We start from the raw sequence: 21,096 nt of genomic DNA, 5'->3' as shown, positions 1-21,096 counted from the left end.
CTTCTCCCGGTGAGGAATGATCGGATACAGTCTTGGGCTGTTCCTTGTATGCCGGCGTGGTGTAGTCTGGCGATTAGTGTGCGGTGTGAGGCAGTGTCGAAGGCTGCTGATAGGTTGAATAGGACAAGAGCTGCGGTGTGTCCTTGGTCCAGGAGGGTGAGGATGTCATCAGTGGCTGTGATTAGGGCGGTCTCTGTGCTGTGGTTGCTTCGGAATCCGGATTGGGATGGGTCTAGGATGGCATTGTTTTCGATGAATCGTGTCAGTTCCCTGTTGACTTCAGCGTGTTTCCAGTCATCTGGGAAGGTGCCTGTTTCGAGGGTGGTGTTGATGGTGCGCTGTAATTCGGGTGCAATGGTGGTGGTGGCTCTGTGGTAGATGTGGGGGGCAGGGGTCGGTTGGGCCCCTGAGTGGATGCCTTTCATGGTTGAGGTAGTGTCTTCAGCTGTGATCGGTGTCCAGGTGGAGACGGTGGCCTGGCTGGTGCGTTTGGGGGGCGGGCAGGCTGTGGTTTCCGGTGGAAAGTCGACGAAGTTGTCTTAGAGGTTTTTGATCTTGAGGTAGAAGTAGGCTCCAAGCTTGTCGCAGAGGTCTTGGGACGGGGTGATGTCTGTGGCTTCGCTGCAGGGGTTTGTGAATTCCAGGATGACAGTGAAGAGTTCCTTGGAGTTGGCGAGGATTTTGATGTGGGTGGAAGTCCTCTTGGTGGTTCTGATTTGTTTGTGGTAGTCCGTCATGGCATCCTTGTAGGTGGTGTGGTTTTTGGCTGTCTTGGTATTTCTCCAGTTTTTCTCCAGGCGTCTGCAGGTGCGTCTGGCTTCTTGGAGATCAGTAGTGAACCAGGCGGCTTTCCTGCGGTGCTGTTTGGCGGGTTAGCGTAGTGGGGCGAGCTCATCCGCGCATTTGGAGATCCAGGTGTGGAGTTCTTTGGCTGCGATGTTGGCATCGGATGCCAAGATATGGCTGTGTCGGGTGAGGGCGGAGTTGAGTTGGTCATCGGTGACTTTGCTCCAGTTCCTTCATGGTGGGCATGGGACTTGTTTAGGTACCCTGGGTTTGTCGACGGTGAAGTGTACGCAGTAGTGGTCGGTCCATGGGGGTTGCGTTGTGTGGCTGAAGTGAACGCTGTTCCCTGCTGCGAAGATGGGGTCGAGAGTTCATCCTGCTTTGTGGGTCGGTGTGGAGATGAGTTGTTTGAGTCCGATGTTGGCGAGGTTGTCACAAAGAGTAGTGGAGGTGGGGTCCCTGGCGTTGTCGAGGTGGCAGTTCAGGTCTCCGATGAGTATGTAGTTCATTGTGACGATGGCGTGGGGTGCGATGAGGTCTGTGATGGCAGAGGCGAAGTGAGCCTGGGGTCCGGGGGGTCTATAGACGAGGGTTTCCCGGAGCGTGGAGTTGGGGCTGATCTGGATCTGGAAGTGCAGTTTTTCGGTGGAGGGGAAGGTTTCACTGTAGGTGGTGAGCTGGAGGGTGTCCTTGTGAGTGATGGCGAGGCCCCCTCCCTGTTGGTTGGGGCGGTCCTTCCTCTGCTTCTTGCATCCGTCTGGGATGTGGGTGTTGATGTCGGGGGCGGATGAGGCATTGGTCCAGGTCTCCGTAAGGAAGGCGATGTCAGGTGAGAGAGAGTCGAGCAGGTTCCAGATCTCTACGGCGTGTTTGTGCACGGAGCGCACATTGATGAGGATGCATCTTAGGGTGTCGCTGGTGTTGATTTCTGCAGTGTTGGAGGTCGGGTGATGGTGAAGGTTTGGCGGCAGCAGAGGCAGGAGAACTGTCCGTGGGTCGTGTTTGGCGCAGCCTGTTGGCAGTCGGAGATTTCAAGAAAATGGGGATCAGTGAGTGATCCGACCAAAGCAGGGGGGTGGGTATTCCCACTGACAGCTCATTATTATTTGTGAACACGGGATTAGTAGTGAGGCCTGCCTGCTGTAGGATGTGTAAGACCTCCTCGAGATGAATAAGATGTGTTTCCCAGTTTGGACTGTGGATGACTATGTCGTCCAGGTAAGCGACGGCATACGTCTGATGGGCAGACAAAAGAACGTCCATCAACCTTTGGAAAGTGGCAGGGAGCCGTGGAGACCGAAGGGGAGGACTTTGTAGTGAAACAGGCCCGAAGGTGTGGAAAAGGCAGTCTTCTCTCGGGCCTCAAGAGATAGAGGGATTTGCCAATATCCCTTTGTTAGGTCTATGGTGGCGTTCTATAAGTTCATCAACTCGGGCATGGGATAAGCATTGAATTTCGAGTTGGCATTCAGTTGGCGGAAGTCAATGCAAAATCTTATGCTTCCATCAGGCTTGGGGACAAGGACAACTGTGGAGGACCAGGCACTATGGGAGCGTTCAATGATGTCTGCCGCCAGTATGCCTTTATCTCTTGATCGACTGCCTGTCTCCTTGCAGCTGGGATAAGATGAGGTTTTAACTTAATCTGTCTCGTGGTTTCTGTGATGATGTCGTGTTCGACTAGGGTCTTTTGCCCTGGAACCCCAGATAAAACAGAGGAATAGGTATTGCACAGGGTTTGAACTTGTTGTTTCTGTTCCCCCGTTAACTGTTCTCTTAAACGGATGGGCACTACCTCCATAGGGATTTGGGGGGCCCAGGATATCTCCAGGGGTTTGTCTACTGCAATGTGGTGTACTTGGGCAACCTCACACAGAGAGACGGGTACAGGACCATCCCAGGCTTTGAGAAGGTTAATGTGGTAGATTTGACCTGTCTGGGTTTTATGGGGAACAGCAATTCTATAGGTAACTGGAGTTACTTTGTCCAATACTTGATAGGGTCCCTGTCAGGTGGCTAAGAGCTTTTTGACAGTAGTGGGTAGGCGTATCAGTACCTGGTCTCCCACCGAGAACTCCCTCAGTTTGGTGTTTCGATCATACAGTCGTTTTGTTGGGCCTGAGTTTTTTCGATATTTGAGTGGAACTCTCCCCATAGAGTAGCTGATGTGTCCTTTAGGGATGCGCTATATTGCAACAAGGGCTTGCTCTCGTCCTTCTCCTCGGTCCACTGTTCCGCTGCCATATCGAGGAGAGTACGGGGTTTTCTTCCAAAGAGTAGTTCAAATGGGGAAAACCTGGTGGATTTTTGTTTGTGTGTCCTGATGGCGAACCACAAGAGAGGTGGTTGGCGGTCCCAGTTCCTTCAACCTTGTCTATACCCTTTCTTAGCATTGTTTTGATTGTTTTATTGTATCTTTCGACTAAACCATCTGTCTGGGGATGATACACCGCTGTGCGTATTTGCTTAATCCCTAAGAGCTCGCATACTTGTTTCATCAACCGGGACATAAACGGAGTGCATTGGTCTGTCAATATTTCGTGGGGAAAACCCACACGGGAGAAAAAGAGATCATGGCCTGTGCGACCGCTCTGGTGGTTGTGCTGCTCAAGGGGATCGACTCCGGATACCGGGTGGCGTAGTCCACCAACACGAGAATGTATTGATGCCCACGGGCAGAGGGAACCAGAGGGCCTACTAGGTCCATTCCTACCCTCTGAAAGGGAACGTCTATAATTGGTAGGGGATGCAGTGGAGCATGTGGAAGTACAGGTGTATTAACCAATTGCACCTGGTGCAAGAGGCACAATATCTGGCCACTTCTTAATACACGCCCGGCCAGTATAATTTGTCGCGTATGCTCTTTCCCATAATGTCCGCACCCAGTTTGACTATGGGCCAAGCACAGGACTTGTTCCCGGAAGGCTTTGCGGACCAACAATTGTTCTTTAGTGTGATTGGTTTCTCGTGTTATTCTATACAAGAGTCGTTTTCTTAGACAGAAATAAGGGCCTACCTTCTCTGGGTGGTCTTCTTGTGCTTGTTCCCAGGCATGCTGCAGCGTAGCATCGTCCCTTTGTGCTGTTCGAACGCTCTAGCCTGGTGTCTGCGGCACATCTGAGGAAGCAAGGACATGAGTGGGTATGGTACAACAGACCCTGTTATACAGCGCTCGCTCTTCTCTTTTTTCCATACGGGTTTTCATTCTTTTGCTGGAGGGCTCACCTACTTCCTCCCTGAAGAACGGAGCATTTTCTAACCAGACCACCAAAGGGGAAGGGGAACTGAGGGATGGCAAGTACTCATGGTGGAATCTGGGAAGATCTGTTCCTAACAGAACGGTTCGGGGAGAGAGGGTACTACCCGACCTTTCTCAATTGGGGCTCTCCATCGATATCGATCAACACCTCTGCGAGCAGATATGTTTTCCTTTCCCCATGCACACGTGACTTGTATGTATTCTCCTTCTAAGATCTGGGAACCTGGTATGAGTTCTCTACTGATGACCGTATGGTGGCATCCGGTGTCTAGTAGTATTATAACAGGTTTTCCATTAACATATATTTTTTATACCACTCCGGGGCTTCCCCATGAACAACACCCTCCGCCGGTTATACCCTACTTCCGTGGGCTCTGGTGGAGGGTTGCGTGCAGGACAGTGTCGGGCTATGTGTCCCCACTCAGAGCAGTTGAATCCCTGCAGGCCTGGTATCGGACTAGTAGCAGGGGTTGTCCTGGGATTGTACTTCAGAAAAGGGGGACCCTTGCTTTCTGCTGGAGTCGCTGGTATCCTGTTCGGCGGTCTGGGTGGACCTTCAGGGAGATGGTGGGAAGGGGCTTTGAACTCTGGGGATCGGTGTTAGGCATAGGCTAAGTCAACAGCCATAGTGACTGAAAGATTGGGATATTGCTTGATCCATGTTCTGGTTTTCAAAGGAAGGGTTTCTAGGTATTGTTTCAGATAGATCTTTTCTGTGAGGTCATCTGTTGAAGACGGGGAGGGTTGTAACCATCGGTTCCTCCAAATCCCTTATCCGGTAGTACAAAGCACAAGGGTTATCCCCTGCTACCCATTTCTCCTTTCGGAAGCGACTACGGTAATACTCTTGGTCACAACCTAGTCATTACAGGATCACCTTTTTTATGTCCCTGTAGATGGTTGTTCCTACCGGGTTAGCGGCTTGGTAAGCGGCGTGTAACTCTCCCGACAGTAAGGGGGCTCTGTACTGTCCCCATCTTTCTTGTGGCCAGGCAGCGGTGGAGGCAACCAGCTCGAAGTTCACAAAGAAATAATCAGGGTCATCACTGTTCTGGAACCTTTGCAGTACAAAACTATTTGCCTCTTTAAGCTTGAAGTACTAATTCAAGAATTACATCAATAAAGTATTAGGAGAACCGTGTTAAAATTGATAACATTTCCTCTGTTAAACCCACATCTCGAGTCAGAACTAGGGAGACAATCCCAGGCTGATAGACTGTCAAAAGGGGACTCAGACAGGGTTACTCTTTGCTGTAACCATAGTACCCATTGCTATTATGATGCGGTCCAGCGGTATGGAATAAAGCATAGCTGTTTAGGAGCTGGCTCTCTATATAGTGTACTAAAACAAAGTACACTGTGCAGAGATTCCAGTGAGTCTCCAATTTGTTTACAGAGGCTAAAGTAGATAATACTAACGCTCTCTTTTGTGGGAGTGAGGGTGAGAGTGTTAGGCTTATCAGAGGGTAGTGCTAAGCATTTCTTGTACTCACAGAGGCAATAAATGAGACACACACTCTAATAGCAAGGCTTTTTATATATATTTTTTAACTAAGAACTACGTTCAAAGGTACTGTATTTCTTATGAATTTTCAAAGATAATCAAATAGTACAAAATCGTGTACAATTACACACAATGCAATCCTATGGGAGGAAAAAGCAGCTAGGTGTCCGGATCCATCGGACTGCCCACCGCCTTCCTCACTCCAGCAGTAGTGGGGGAACTAATCAGGGTGAACCCAAGGGCGCTAGGTGCATTTAACTCACTTACACCCTACCTAGGAAAACTGCCTGTCGGGTGGGGGCTCCTAGCAGGTTCTCAACACATGCCTCTCGCCCTCGGCTTATCCCCTCTTTCACTCCCTGTGTTCCTTGAGGTAGAAAAGCTAACTTATATTTCTTTAATTTTCTGCTCCGGTATGTGGTGGTGTTTTCCTCATCTTTGTTTCCCAGACCACGCCAGAGCTCGACTCAGCAACCTCCATGACTCAGCAGTCTCCGTGACTTGACCAAGCCTCTGTGACTCGCCAGCCTCCGTGGCTCAGCGGCCTCCATAGCTCGGCAGCTTCCGTGGCTCGGCAGGCCTACATGGATCGGCAGCCTCCATGGCTCGGCGGCCTCCGTGACTTGGCGAGTCTCCATGACTCGGCGGCCTCCATGACTCAGCAGCCTGCATGACTCATCGGCCTGGCGAAAGGTGTTTGACCCTCACCCAGGCTCGTCTTCAGTGCTTCACATTGAGTTTCCTGTTGAGGATCCTGCGGCATGACGGCTCTTCTCTGCAGGTGCTGGTCAGACGAGTCCTGTTCCGTCCTTGTTGCTGCTACTCGCAGATAAGTCTAAATCCTTTTTGTGCTACATTTCACTCTTGTGCTCAGTGAAATTCCATTGTTTTGACTCCCGGCTCATTTCTGGTTATCGGGGAGATCGTGGGTGACTGCGCATGAAACTCTTCGCAGTCAGAGACTTCCTGACTTTGTTTCCTATATCACAGTTCCCTCTTGTTCCCGCTCGGCTTACTTTATGCTACTTTGCCTTGATTTTGGTCATTTCCTCCTTATATCATTTATGACTGACGTCACAGAACTCCCGACGCGACTACCGGGAGCAACGTTTACCCGCCTGCTGCATTTTTAATTGGAACCCTGTGAGTTCCTGTGTCTGCGCTCTGGACTCTGCGCATTTCTAGGTTTTTAGCTTCATTACCTGCACGCGCTCCCGAGCGCCTTCCGCTCATCGCTCTCCTCCATTGCCGGCTGGTCACTGGAGCGGGGACGGGCGAGGTCGCCATCTTGGACGCTCTGGGGTTGGCGGTGCAGTCTCTTGGTCCCTCCCCCCCTGGCAAGTATATCCAGCGCATAGCTACTCCTATGGCCAGCTTTGACTGACGTCACAGAACTCCCGACGCGACTACCGGGAGCAACGTTTACCTGCCTGCTGCATTTTTAATTGGAACCCTGTGAGTTCCTGTGTCTGCGCTCTGGACTCTGCGCATTTCTAGGTTTTTAGCTTCATTACCTGCACGCGCTCCCGAGCGCCTTCCGCTCATCGCTCTCCTCCATTGCCGGCTGGTCACTGGAGCGGGGACGGGCGAGGTCACCATCTTGGACGCTCTGGGGTTGGCGGTGCAGTCTCTTGGTCCCTCCCCCCCTGGCAAGTATATCCGGCGCATGGCTACTCCTATGGCCAGCTTTGACTGACGTCACAGAACTCCCGACGCGACTACCGGGAGCAACGTTTACCTGCCTGCTGCATTTTTAATTGGAACCCTGTGAGTTCCTGTGTCTGCGCTCTGGACTCTGCGCATTTCTAGGTTTTTAGCTTCATTACCTGCACGCGCTCCCGAGCGCCTTCCGCTCATCGCTCTCCTCCATTGCCGGCTGGTCACTGGAGCGGGGACGGGCGAGGTCGCCATCTTGGACGCTCTGGGGTTGGCGGTGCAGTCTCTTGGTCCCTCCCCCCCTGGCAAGTATATCCGGCGCATGGCTACTCCTATGGCCAGCTTTGACTGACGTCACAGAACTCCCGACGCAACTACCGGGAGCAACGTTTACCTGCCTGCTGCATTTTTAATTGGAACCCTGTGAGTTCCTGTGTCTGCGCTCTGGATTCTGCGCATTTCTAGGTTTTTAGCTTCATTACCTGCACGCGCTCCCGAGCGCCTTCCGCTCATCGCTCTCCTCCATTGCCGGCTGGTCACTGGAGCGGGGACGGGCGAGGTCGCCATCTTGGACGCTCTGGGGTTGGCGGTGCAGTCTCTTGGTCCCTCCACCCCCTGCCACGCCCAAAATTTGTTGCTAGCGCAGTCTATATCATGTCACTATTTCCTCGGCAGCGCAGCGGTCGAGCGCAGCGGGCGCGACGAAGTTGCGCCGAAGTTAAGCCCGTCTGCGCCCGTCCGCGACGGGCCGGGGCCAGGGGCCATAGACTCTGCTTCCCTGCAGGTCTACACCTCTGCTCAACTGCACTCCCACAAAGCTGCTCTACCACTTACACCCTCATTACAGCAACATCTTGACATGCTTGGCATTTCTGTTTCTGATTCCTCTCTGTCGTCTGATTTCCCTGCTCTGTTTACGGCCCCTTCTTCTCTGCTGGGGTGCCCTCCTACTACTCATTCTTCCCCCTCTTCTAATATCGCTTCTGCTTGTCTTGTTAACACCCGTTCGGCTGTTAAACATCAATTGGAACTATTTAACCTTTTGCACACTGAGTCCCCTGACTTTTTGTTTCTCACCGAAACTTGGTTTTCATCTGACTCACTCCCTGATGTCCTGGCCATCCTCCCCACTTCCTACTATGCCCTTCGGTCGGATCGCCCTGACGGCAAGATGGGTGGGGGTGTGGCCATGATTGTTCGCTCCAGCTTACAGTTTCAGCTTCTTCCCCATTCTCCTATATCTAATGTGGATTTTTTGGTAGCCCGTTCACTCAACCTCCCAGTTCCCCTCACGGTTGTCCTTATGTATCGCCCCCCTCAACATATGCCCCTGTTCGTAGCCACCCTACAGGAACTTCTTGCCACACTTGTAGTTAATAACTCCTCGGTTCTCCTGCTGGGTGACTTCAATTTTTGGCCGGGTGACCCTAAGGAAGATTTGTCCTCCAAAGATTTCTCGGCTACTCTTCAGTGTCTCAACTTTCATGCTCATGTCACTGTTCCTACTCATGTCCAGGGTCATATACTTGACCAAATCTGGTCACTAAGTTGCACGCTTTTCCCTCCCAGCATCTCTCCCTGCACATGGTCTGATCACTCCCTTATTTCTTTTTCTATCACCCTTGGTGTTCCTGACAGACCCTCTCTACCCAAAAATCTTGTCGCACACAATTGGAATCGGGTTGACTTAAATTCCCTTTCTTCCTCACTTGCTTCTTCTACCCCTGATCTCTCTGAGCTCTCCCTGGATTCTCAAGCCGAAGCGCTCAGCACCTGGTTGTCTTCCTCTTGCGACCAGGTTGCTCCGCTCAGGAAAACTAAGGCCGTTCGTCCCTATGACGCTCACAAATGGTTTAATACTGATCTCAAAGTTCTGAAACTAGATCTGAGACGTTCTGAGCGTCATTGGAGACGTAATTATTGCCCCGCTCTTCGGGCTCAATATAAACGTCTCCTACATGAATATAAGCGAGCCGTCCTCCTGGCCAAAACCAAGTATTTTTCTGAGAAAGTGGCCCTTTCTGCTAACAAATCCAAGGAGATCTTCTCTCTGGTTAATGATCTGGCGTTCTCGGACCGTACCAATTCCAGTCTCATCCCCTCTCAGGACTTCTGCTCTTCCCTCAATGATTTTTTCATTGAGAAGATCGCCAAGATCAAATCCAATCTTCCCTCGCTTCCCCTTCTTTCTTCTATTCCTTCTCTGTCGGTACCCTCTTTTTTTTACGATTCTTTTCCCCCTATTCCTTTAGACTCATTTCTCACCTTGCTTATTAAGATTAAGTCTGGCTCTCCTTCCGACTGTGCCCCTGCCCGTATTTTGAGAGCATTATTTACTAACTGTCCTTCTCCCCCTCTTTCCTTCCTTAATGCTTCTCTTGCCCTGGGCTCAGTCCCTTCATCTTTTAAATCTGCTATTGTTCTGCCTATTCTTAATAAGCCTGGTCTAGATCCTTCACCCCCCTCTAACTTTAGGCCCATTTCCCTTCTTCCCTATCTCGGCAAGATTTTAGAAAGTTATGTCACTTCTTGCCTATCTACTTATATTGAGGAGAACCATCTCCTGGCCTCCCATCAAGCAGGTTTCCGCCGAGGCCACTCTACAGAGTCAGTGGTCCTTGCGGTCCTAGATGAGTTGAAATCAAAGGCTGATTACTCTCTCCCTCAAGCCTTGGTCCTCCTTGATCTGTCCGCTGCGTTTGACACGGTTGATCATTTCATCCTTCTCGACCGTGTCAACGCAGCGGGCATTCGGGGTCCTGCCCTTTCTTGGCTTGCCTCCTTTCTTTCAGGACGTTCTCAGGCAGTTCATTTGTCCGGCTTTTCTGCCCCCACCCGTTTGGTCTCTTGTGGGGTCCCCCAAGGTTCCTCTCTTTCCCCTCTGCTCTTTAACCTTTACATCTACCCCCTTATTACTGCTCTTCTCGACCTGGGGGTCTCCGTGTATAATTACGCAGATGACCTCCAGCTTGTCTTTGACCTTTCTTCTTCATCTTTGTCTCTTTCAAAATTTCACTCTACTCTGGTCTTTATTTCTGAATGGATGAGCTCTAACCATCTTAAACTCAACCCGGACAAGACCGAGTTGGTCTTGACGGGCGGCTCACCCAGTTCTTGGTCTTCTGCCTTTTGGCCCCCCACCTTTGGTTCCTCTCCCACTCCTGTTTCCTCAGTCAGAACTCTGGGTATCCAGGTCAGTCATGATCTTTCCATGCACGCTCAAATCGGCTCTGTTGTTTCTTCTTGTTTTTTATCTCTTCGGCTTATCCGAAAGATTTCCCGTTTCTTTTCTTCAGACGCACTTAAAATCATTATCATGGCCTTGATCACCTCTCGTCTCGACTACGGGAACAGCTTGTACGTGGGCATTCCAGCTTATGAAACACGTCGTTTGCAAGCTATTCAGAACCAGGCCGCCCGTCTCATTTTCCACCTCTCTAAAACTCATCACATTACCCCTGTGCTCAAGTCTCTTCATTGGCTTCCTGTTTTTCAGCGGTCTCTTTTCAAAATGGGTTGTCTTGTTTTTTTGGCTCTTGCCTGTTCTGCTCCGGCTTTCATCTGCTCTCTTATTTCCTCTCACACTCCTGCTCGCACTCTTCGCTCTTCTACTTTGGCCCTTCTTAATGTCCCTTGTTTCCGTAAATCCAGAACGGGAGGCACACGTTTTTCTGTTCTGGCCCCCCGTTTCTGGAACAGCCTTCCCCTTTCTATGCGATCCATTCCTATCTACTCTCATTTTCGCAAAGCGCTGAAAACTTTTCTGTTCTCTCAGGCGTATTCTTGCTAAATTCCTCGGGCTGCCCTTTGTGACTGTCGGTCTTAGCTCTCAGCGCCAGGAAGCCGCTTGGCCACAGTGCGCTTTATCAAATACTTTTTTCATTCATTCATAGTTCTTGCTGATAGAAGTGCATATTGTTATTGCAGTGTTTATAGTTACCCTGTCACGTCTCTGTTTTTTCTCGCTGAAAGAAGGTCTTGGTAACACTCTCAAGCCTTGGACACATTTCAGCTGAAGGATACAGATTGTCTTGTCTCATTGAAATAAGAATGTATGGTGTGCTTATGAGTAATCTTCGTTGGCACAATATTGTGTGAGTGTAAATTTATCTTTGGCGCAATATTGTGTGAGTGTGCAATTTATTTTTGGCGCCATATGGTGTGAGTGAAGTTCTGATTCATTTTAATCATTCTAAAACACCTATTTTATCGTGACCCAATGCAAAGGTTTATGCATGATTTATGTCATTGATCATTTGTGTTCTTTTTGATGTCTTTTACTACTGCTGCAGGAGCTGGTCTCCATACTCATTCCTAGCTTTAGAACAGATGACCCAGATTGTTCTGTGACCCAGAGTTTGCTTCTCCACCGGCACAAATGCGCACCAGTTGATTCTTTCCTTATTTTAGCTTTTTATTTTAACTGTTTATTTCAGTTCATTGATTGTTCCCAAATCCCCTTCCCTTGAGATTATCGGATGAGCACTTGTGTCTCTGGTTCAGTGTTTGTCGGATGGTTTCTGAGGATTGTTGGGTCCAGCTGCCTTTGCGTGTCCAGAAGAGAGAAGAACGTGTTTCAATGTTTATCTTCCCAGATTGTTTCCTGATAGTAGGTAAAGCACACAGCACAGACAGCTGTAGGGGTTCATCTACTGGATTCAAAGTAGCAGGTAGCCAAGGTCCAATGTTCTACCAACAGTTCATCATGTGTGTCCCGAATTCCACTAGGAGTTGGTGGAGTCGGTTGCTGGCGAACTACAGAGAAGGGGGGCCCTCTAAAGACAGGCTGCACAAGGGGACTGGCAGGCAAGTCAGAGTGCTCCCAAACAGGGGCTAGGGTTGCAACTGCCTTCGGAATGAGGGAGCACAGCTGGTTCATTGTTACATAGGCCGGGCAGGCTGGGTGCGGAGCAGGTAGGTTGGCCGGCCTTGGTGCATAAAGGTGCTCCTTGCGGTCAGAGGCCAACAGCTGGCAGCGGCGAATTCAGGACTGCTTGATGTCCCTCAGCGGCCGCTGGGCTCTGGTACAGTTGGAGTCCTGACTGGACTCTTCCATCTTGGTCTTGCTTGCAGGGCGTCTGGTGCCCCGGAGATTGGTACTGCATGGGTCCAATCAGTCCTGGTGTCTCCACATTCTGTGATGCGACAGACCTGACCTTCCAGAGCATGAGCACCACTTCCTGGTCGGTTGCTGCACTTGTCGGGCTGGGAGATTCAATTTGGTACACTGGACTCTGTAGTTTCGGAGGCTGTGGTCTGCAGGGGAGTAGCTTCTCTACTCCAAAGCAGTCTTTGGGCAGTTTGTGAAGGCTGGTAGTCCTTTAGGGTTCTTAGAGGCCACACATCAGCAGGACGAGACAGTTCACCTTGATTGTAGAGTGTTGAAGAAACAGGCAAGGGTTCGCACCAAAACTCGCCCAGCAGGCACTCAGTTCTCAGGTTCAGCAGCTCTTCTTTGTCCTCTTCATTTTTAGGTCCATTGAATCTGAAGTTCAGGGTTGAGGGGTGCTACCTAAATACTCAATTTAGGGGCGTTAAGGGGAGTACTGGGTAGTAGCCAATGGGCAGCCTACCTGTAGGGTGACTACACCATCTATATGACCACTTCCTGTGGGAAGTGGGCATAACCCTGACCCTAATAGGCTAATTCTCTCCAACACAAGAGTGAAGATTCTGAAAAGTGTGGTCCACTTCAGCTGGCCCACCCTAGGGGTGATGCTAGCTGAATGTGGGCACACCTCCTAATCGAACTAATTGTCCTGCCTGTTTTACCGCCAAAAAGTGGGGTCAGGACAGAGTGGTGGGTGCCTCCACTATCTGGAGAAGCCCGGGGTTGCATATCAAAGGCGGCAGGGCCATTGAAGCTTTCCGCTCTAGAGTGTTCATCCTGCTTGGAGGCAGGCGTTGTTCCTGTCCTCAGAGAGTGAAGGCTTTCACCTCAGTTGGCCAGAAACCTGCCTATAGCGGCGGGCTGGTCAAGACTAGTCAATCAACACTCTAGTAGTCAGTAGGTTTTCCGGGGGCACCTCTAAGGTGCCCTCAGTGTGGATTTATTAATAGATCTGACACTGGCATCAGTGTGGGTTTATTAAGATGAGCTGTTTGGTATCAAACACTTAGGGGTACAGTGAAGCCATCATGAAGCTGATGAACTCATTTATAAATGTTTGAGTGCCCAAACACAGCTCAGATGATGTTGTTTAAACTTGTTTAAAGAGCTTTGATTTGGGTCAATTAGTGAACTACCCTACACATGCAGCCAATCACACAATGGGTGGCATTTTTACCAATAACCCTGTATTTTGATAAAGTAATTCCCCTGGTCTGGATGGACCACTATGCGGTCTGTTTTAACTTGAAAATCCCTAACAAAGATACTGGCACTTCTGATTCCCTGAAAATTATTAATAAACGCCTTTGGTGGAAAATGGATGTCATATTCTTTGATCGGGTACTGAATCAACAAAAACTTGACCTTAATGGTAATATTGAGGTTGCTACTGAGAATTTCAGTTTTTGGCTAGATTCAGCAGCCATTAAGATTCCACCACCAAAAACCTTTAAATGGAAAACTCCTACTAGTCCATGGTACTCGCTGGAGCTGAAAAAACTTAAACTAAAACATAGGGCTCGAAGAGGAGAAAAAAGTGCAATATAAAGCAGGGTTAGCTGAGTATAAAAAGTTGATTATAGTGGAGAAATCCAAGTATTTCACGGAGAAAATATGCCTGGCCAAGGATTCTACAGAAGAACTGTTTAAGACCATCACTCTCCTTTCCAACCACAATAATTCTCAACCTATTGTTCCCTTGCAAGAGTTCTGTGGTGGAATATTTCCAATCCAAGGTGTCAGGGGTATATGATGAATTCTCTATCATTTCTACAAGGGCATGTTTAGATATGGCAGTTGGGTCCTTTTCCCCTTCTCTTACTCCTTTTTTCTGAGGAAAGGACCCTGGGTCTTCTTGGAACCGTTAAGTCAGGGTTTCGGTTTGATCCTTGCCCTCCCTCGGTTTCGCAATTGTTATCAGGAATGGTGGCAGCTTACCATTTTACTTCATCGAGTGCTAATATCAGGTATTTTTTCAACTAAGTGGAAGCAGGCATCAATTTGCCCACTGCTGAAAAAACCTACTTGGGACCCTAAAGAAACTAAAAGTTATCGACATATGACCAGGCTACCTTTGTCTGCTAAAATCCTGGAAAAGGCACTCAATTCAGAATTAATGGGCTTCATTGATACTCCGAACATCTTGGATCTTTCTCAACATGTGTTTAGGCTGTCTCCCAGCACTGAACCAGCGTTACTGGTTGCTAGCGAGGAGATTTGTAGACCGGTGAACTCAGGCGGATGGGCTGAACTCATTCTCCCGGACCTTTCTACCACATTTGATACGGTGAATCATTCTGTGTTAATCACTCGACTTGAGAGGATCGCGGTAAAAGGTGCAGCCCTCCCCATTCTGAGTTATTTTCTTTCAGGTAGGGACCACAGTGTGGCTCTTGCAGACTTTATCTGTGGTTCGTTCACATTCCCTTGTGGGGTACCTCAGGGTTCCTCACTATCACCCACTCTTTTTTTTTTTAAAGTATCTTTATTGAACAGCTTGTAAACGTAAAACATACAGCGCCTCAAAGATGGGGCTCAACAAAGCACTTTTGTACAATGTAGCAGTACAAGCCATTTTTCATTTCAAAGAAAGAACCCACATTAAACAAGCCCGCCACCCTCACCCCCCAATCCTGGCACTGTGAACATAAATCTAATATACCTGGGTAAAATACGTTGTGACACATGACATTACTCAATAACAGTCCCATCTCTCCCCACACATACAAATAGCTCTATATTCCAAGAAGTCATCTCAAGTCTGGATTCCCAAGAAGGTACCCCGTAAGGGGAGCCCAGAAGTCCTTAGGGCGCGAGGCCTCAGGCAGTTCCTCCGCATAAATTCCCAATTGTTCCCTACAGCAAAGCAAATCACGGATCCACTTCTTAACTGTTGGGACAGTTTTAGCACCCCAACATTGCGCCACAGCCCTCTTGGCAAACAAAGAGGAAATGACCACCAGCCACCTATTACAGGGTTTAAGCTTCTGTACCCTGCCCAGTAGCTTTGGGGCATAGAGGTAATCCAAATGCGCTCTTTTAGAAAGGGTTTTCCTGCCCCGGCCGTGCTGTGAACAGGACTAATTTCAGCTCACGGTCCCCCCCACCACCCATTAGGGCAGCTGCAACCAGCGGTATTGGGAGCACAGAGTCTGCCTCGATTGCCGTATGTGGCTGAAACCGTTGTGGATAATACCAGAAATGCGCAAACTGCGCCTGTGCACATAAGTAATACAAGTGCATGTCAGGGGCCTCAAAACCACTGTGCTCAAACAGCTGTGCCAGCACACTCCAGCTACAGCGGGACATCCTACCCCCCCCAGACAAACGTTAGCAGGGTCGACTGCAGCATATTGCGATATTCAAACGGCTAGGTATGTTAACAAACAAATAAAGAAGTTTGGGTAAAAATGTCATTTTTATTACCGCAATGCGATCCGCAAGGGAAAGAGGCAACTTAGCCCAGCGTGCACCTTGATCGGTAATCGTGTTGACAACACAGCCATAATTAGCGGTGATCACCACCTCAGGATCTCTGTGGAGCCATATACCCTAGTACTTCACCAGGTCGAACGACCACTTCAGGGGAAAGTGTAGTTCGATCTCCTTGGTGCCAGCCGTTAGTGGAAACACAGTGGATTTAGCCCAGTTGATGCCTAGGCCCGAGCACCGTTCAAATTTGACATATTCTCGCAGTAGTTCCGATAAGTATATGGCGGGCTCACGTATGTAGAGCAGCATATCATCTGCATACAGCGACACCACTAAAGGTCGCTGTCAAAACGCAACGCCGCCTGTGCATGCCGCTGACGCAGATTCCAAGCTAAGGGCTCCATGGGAGTGCAAAAAGCATCAGCGACAGGGAGCAACCCTGCGCGTGCGGCGTTTGATAGCGAAAGCGTCAGAGACCCAGCCATTCACACGGATCCGTGCCACTGGTGCGGTGTACAGGAGATGGAACCACTTTAAGAAGAACGGAGGCAGGTCCATCCGCAGCAAGACGGTAAACATATACTCCCAATGAAGAGAGTCAAATGCCTTGGCCGCGTCGAGCAGCACGGCCACTGCCTGAAAATCCCGCTCAAAGTAGTGTAATGTAGCAAAAAGAGTGCGAAGGTTGTGCGTTGTGGATCTGGAGGGCACGAATCCTGACTGGTCCGGAAGGACCAAGTTAGGAACTAATGGCTGAAGTCTGGTGGCAATCATTTTAGCCAACATTTTGGCATCACTATTAATTATAGATAGAGGTCGGTAGGAGTCACAAACATTTGCCGCCTTGTCATGCTTCAAAAGCATTATAAGTAGGGGCTCCTTAAGGGAGGGAGGTAAAGGTTCCCGAATCGTACGCCTCAGCAAATAGCTCCAGCAGCCGCAACGCCAGGTCGTCGGCATAGGCCTTATAAAACTCGCTGGGAAGGCCATCCAGACCTGCCGCTTTGCAAGTAGGAAGCGACATAATAGCCAATTTAACATCCTCGACATCAAACGGCTGCGTGGGGCACTCTCGATGGTCAATTGACAGCCAACCAAGCGCCACATCATCCAAATAGGCGTTGATTTCAGCTACAGATGGCTGATCACATTACCCATACAGATCAGAGTAAAAATCCAGCACCACCCCGCTAATTTCTGAAGTGCCAAAATGGGCCACCCCCTCACTGTCAAGCAGTTCGGTAATGTAAGCCTGGCTACGAGGAGCCGCCAGCTTCTGCACCAACGAGCGGCTAGGCCGACCCCCCTCCCCGTAATAGCGAGCAGTGCTCCAACGAGATCTATACATCAATTCTAGATCCACTGTCTCATTGTGTTCTGATACGCGATCACGAATCACAGACAGTGTTTCGAGGACAGGATTCCGAGCATAGTCACGCTCCACAGCAGCTATTTCCGCAGCGAGCTTAATAATTCTGCGGTGCAGATCTTTAAGGACCCCAGCCTGTGCCCCAATACATACCCCCATAACTGTAACCTTAAACGCTATCCAAAGAACCCCCGCACTTTCCACAGTGCCCTCATTTTCTTTGAAGTAATTATGAATTGCTTTGCCAACTGTATGCTTAAAAACTGGATCTGTCAAAGATGACGGTTGCAATCGCTATGAGATCGGGGGTCTCTCGCAATCAGGAACCCTCAGTTCAAGGAGTACAGGGGAGTGATCAGACAGAGTTTTGTCCAAATGTTGAACATCCACCACCCAGGTGCATACAGCCTCAGAAAAAAAGCCAATAGTCCAACCGGGACCACGTACCATGGACAGTAGAGATAAAAGCACTTTCCCTGGCACCTGGGTGCCTCATGCGCCAGACATCATGCAAATTCCCAGCGTCTATGGACCCCAGAAGTGCATCAGTGGACTGCCTGTGTCGCGGAGCCCCGCTCCCCTCTCTATCTGCATTCATGTCCGGACAAGTATTAAAGTTCCCTCCCAAATGATTTCAGCAGTGGGGAATGCCGAAATATGGCACCACACATCCGCAAAGAAGGACCATAAACGTTAACCAAAAGAACACTTGTGCCACCAATCGTACTATGCACAATAGCTAGCCGGCCCTGCTCGTCTATCTCTGTGCTGTGGACCCTGAATAGTATGCCCTTCTTGACGAGTATCATCACCCCCCGGGAAAAGGAGGAATAAGAGGAGGCTACTTTCACCCCCACCCACCGTGCACTCACATTTTTCTCAGATAGCTGAGTGAGGTGAGTCTCCTGCAAAAAGGCCACCTGGACATTCAACCTATCCAGGCACGCTATCACAGTGCGAATTTTCTTGGTACTGTTAAGATCGCGTTCATCCCAAGTGAGGAATCTGAAATTACTACCCATGTGCCATATGAAACATCAGAAGCATACCGGTTTGAGAGCTAACTTTTAGAGCATGTCGCCAGGGTACATATATAGTACAATAAAAAAGTGCCAACTGTACCCAACCCACCTCCCCCTCTGACCCCCTGCCCACTTTGGCATGCCCAACTTGCCAAAGCCATCCCAATCTTGGCTAAACAAACCCCAACAGGAACAACAAAGAGAGTGCATAGTGTGGGGATCTCCCATACAGGGGTGTCAGAGTGCTACTGTCCTCCTACAGTGTAGGTGGTGGCTGATCGGGTCTAGTACCTGTGCTAGGATCAAAGAGCGAATACATAATATTAAGGCATCCAATCCAACAAATATGTAAGGAGATATCCCCCCCCCTGGCCATACATGTGCGAGAGCAGTGAACTTAGAGACATGAAATAAAGGGGGAGTCCCACCAGCAGGATGGCCAATAAAGAAGACTTATTAACAGTCCACAATTAACATCATTGTTCCTCCTCATTATGGCCAGTCATGGACTCGCGCCGACGCCGCTTCAACTGCTTGGCGTGCTCCATCTCCTCCTTAGGGGTTGTGAAAATGTGTAAGTACCCCTCTGGCCCCACACGCAGATGCGCAGGATAAAAAATTGCGTATGGGATGCTTTCGGACTGAAGGAATTTTTTTAACGGCACCAAATTCCCGAAGCGCAGATTTGACTGCAATAGTGAAGTCTGGGAAAAAGGACAGTGTATTCCCCTGATGACAGATGGTATCTCTGGCCAGTCTCAAAATGACATCACGGTCCTGGTAGTTCAATAGCCGAGCAATTATAGGGCGAGGTGGAGCGCCCGGAATTGGTCGCGCTGCCAAAGAACGATAGGCATAAACATGGAGGACAAGTTCTCAGGGCCAAATACTTCCTTGATCAGAGTTTCGACAAAGGACTCCATCCTACCAGTATTCATGAATTAGGGAAGGCCCGTATTCCGGATGTTATTTCTTCGGGACCGGGCCTCCAAATCTTCGTTCTGTATGAGCGCCAATCCCTTTTCCATAGTAAGCATCTTGCTGGCAACCTCACTGAGACCATCCTCCGTGGTGGAGACCCTCTGTTCCACCTCCTCCATTCGTGCGTTCTGCTTTTCCAACTGTGCAGACATATGGTCCAGTCTGTGATTGATGGTTGACATGCTACCCTCTATGGACTGGAGGCTTTTTTGCATTGCCAGCAACGTGGTTTCTAGAGTGGTCGGGCCCTCCCCCTGTACCTCAGCCTCAGCCTTAGAGTCCGAAGCTGCTTTTTGATGGGTCCTACCAGATTTCCGTGTCTCAAATGTGAGGCGAGGTTGGAACTTATCCGGCTTCCCCATAGTGGATGGTGGGGAATACGGGTATGAGACAGCAGACCCAACAATAGGGCAACACACTCAAAGGCACTAGGGACACACTTTCCAAGCAATGGACAATGAGTAGGGTTCTAGCGGTGCAATAAGCCAGCAGCAGTAGACTCTCCCTGCCGCACGCCGCAAGTTATATGCCTTCCATGCACCCCAGCAATAAGAGCCAAGTCACTCCAGAAAAGCATGGGAGAGGCGTCTGTGCGAAGCAGATAGTGCAGGTGTACAGTGGAGCCATCCCTCCCAACAGACCACCAATGTTCATATTCATCAATAAAGCCCTATAATCCAGGGGCACTGTGGTAACGTTCCGACCACAGCAATCCAAAGCCCTCTACCGCAGGGTAGATGACCGTGGCAATGCGAGCTCCACGCATCCCCGCTCTGCAATGCCAGTTTGCACGGGGAACCCTGCCCTAGACACAGGCCTAGAGTGCAGAGTAACAGCTGGTATCGAATATGCAGGTGCAAGATGACCAGTTAATAAGCCCCCGGGCAGCAGCTAGGTCTCAGGGCCAGAGGAACTCACAGCAATCATGAAGGGGCCTCTCCACCCCGCCCGACCTGAGTCATGGATGAGCCAAGGCAGGTAGGCCCGCGCACGCCACATGCCATGCACAGCAGGCTGCGACCCGCAGCCCAAGCCCACACCCACCTCTGCAGCAGCAGGCCTAGGCGAGAGCCGCGCCCCACCTACCGCAGCGGACGCAGACGATCTCTCGTGGCGGCAATCAAGGACCACAGGTGGGCTCTGCAGGTTCTTCTAAGCTCGGCATGGTGTTCAGGTACCGCAGGCAACCAGCAGCCGTATTAGGGCGCAAAGTCGTCCAGGAGCCGCCAGCCAAACTTGAGCCCCTACAGGCAGCAGTGTAGGGAGGCCGGGACAGTCAGCGCCGGTAGTACAAACACAGGGCACAATTCCGTGGGCACTGCTCGCTCTCTTCCTGCGGAGCACCGGCTGGCACTCTGTCTCAGCTCATCTCAATGGCGTGACGGTCAGGGCTTTTCTCACTAATTTCCTTGCAGCGTAGGGGGTCCAACAGCTCTTGTGACCCCCACCAGCAGAGGGGGTGTAACACCATGCAGGGCAGTCACTGGGACTGCTTGGATGTCACGATTTACAGCCGATATTGGGCAGATAGTAGATCAGCCAGGCAGAGCAGCACTAAGGTACGGCCATCTTGCCTGGCGCCCTCTAGTGCCCCCCACCCACTCTTTTTTAATGTTTATGTTGCACCTCTGGCTGAACTTATTAGATTTTTCAGCTTTTTTGTTGAGTCATACGCAGATGACACTCAAATTGTAGTGTCTATATCATCAGATGTCAATGTGGTAGCTACCAAATTCAAAGAATATATGTTTACTATAGTTACCTGGATGCAAGACAACTATCTCAAATTGAATTACAAAAAGATGGAGTTTATTCTTTTTTGTTCTGATCTTTCCTTCTGGAACAACTCTTGGTGTCTTTCATCACTTGGCAATTTCCCTTGCCAATTCCAGAAAGCAACAACTCTTGGAGTGTGGTTTGAGATACAGATTTGCTTTTCAGATCATATAAATAAGATCACATCTTCCTGCTTCCATC

The sequence above is a fragment of the Triturus cristatus genome, chromosome 3_2, assembly GCF_964204655.1.
Source record: "Triturus cristatus chromosome 3_2, aTriCri1.1, whole genome shotgun sequence".
Classification (NCBI taxonomy): Eukaryota; Metazoa; Chordata; class Amphibia; order Caudata; family Salamandridae; genus Triturus; species Triturus cristatus.
This window is presented reverse-complemented; position numbering follows the sequence as displayed.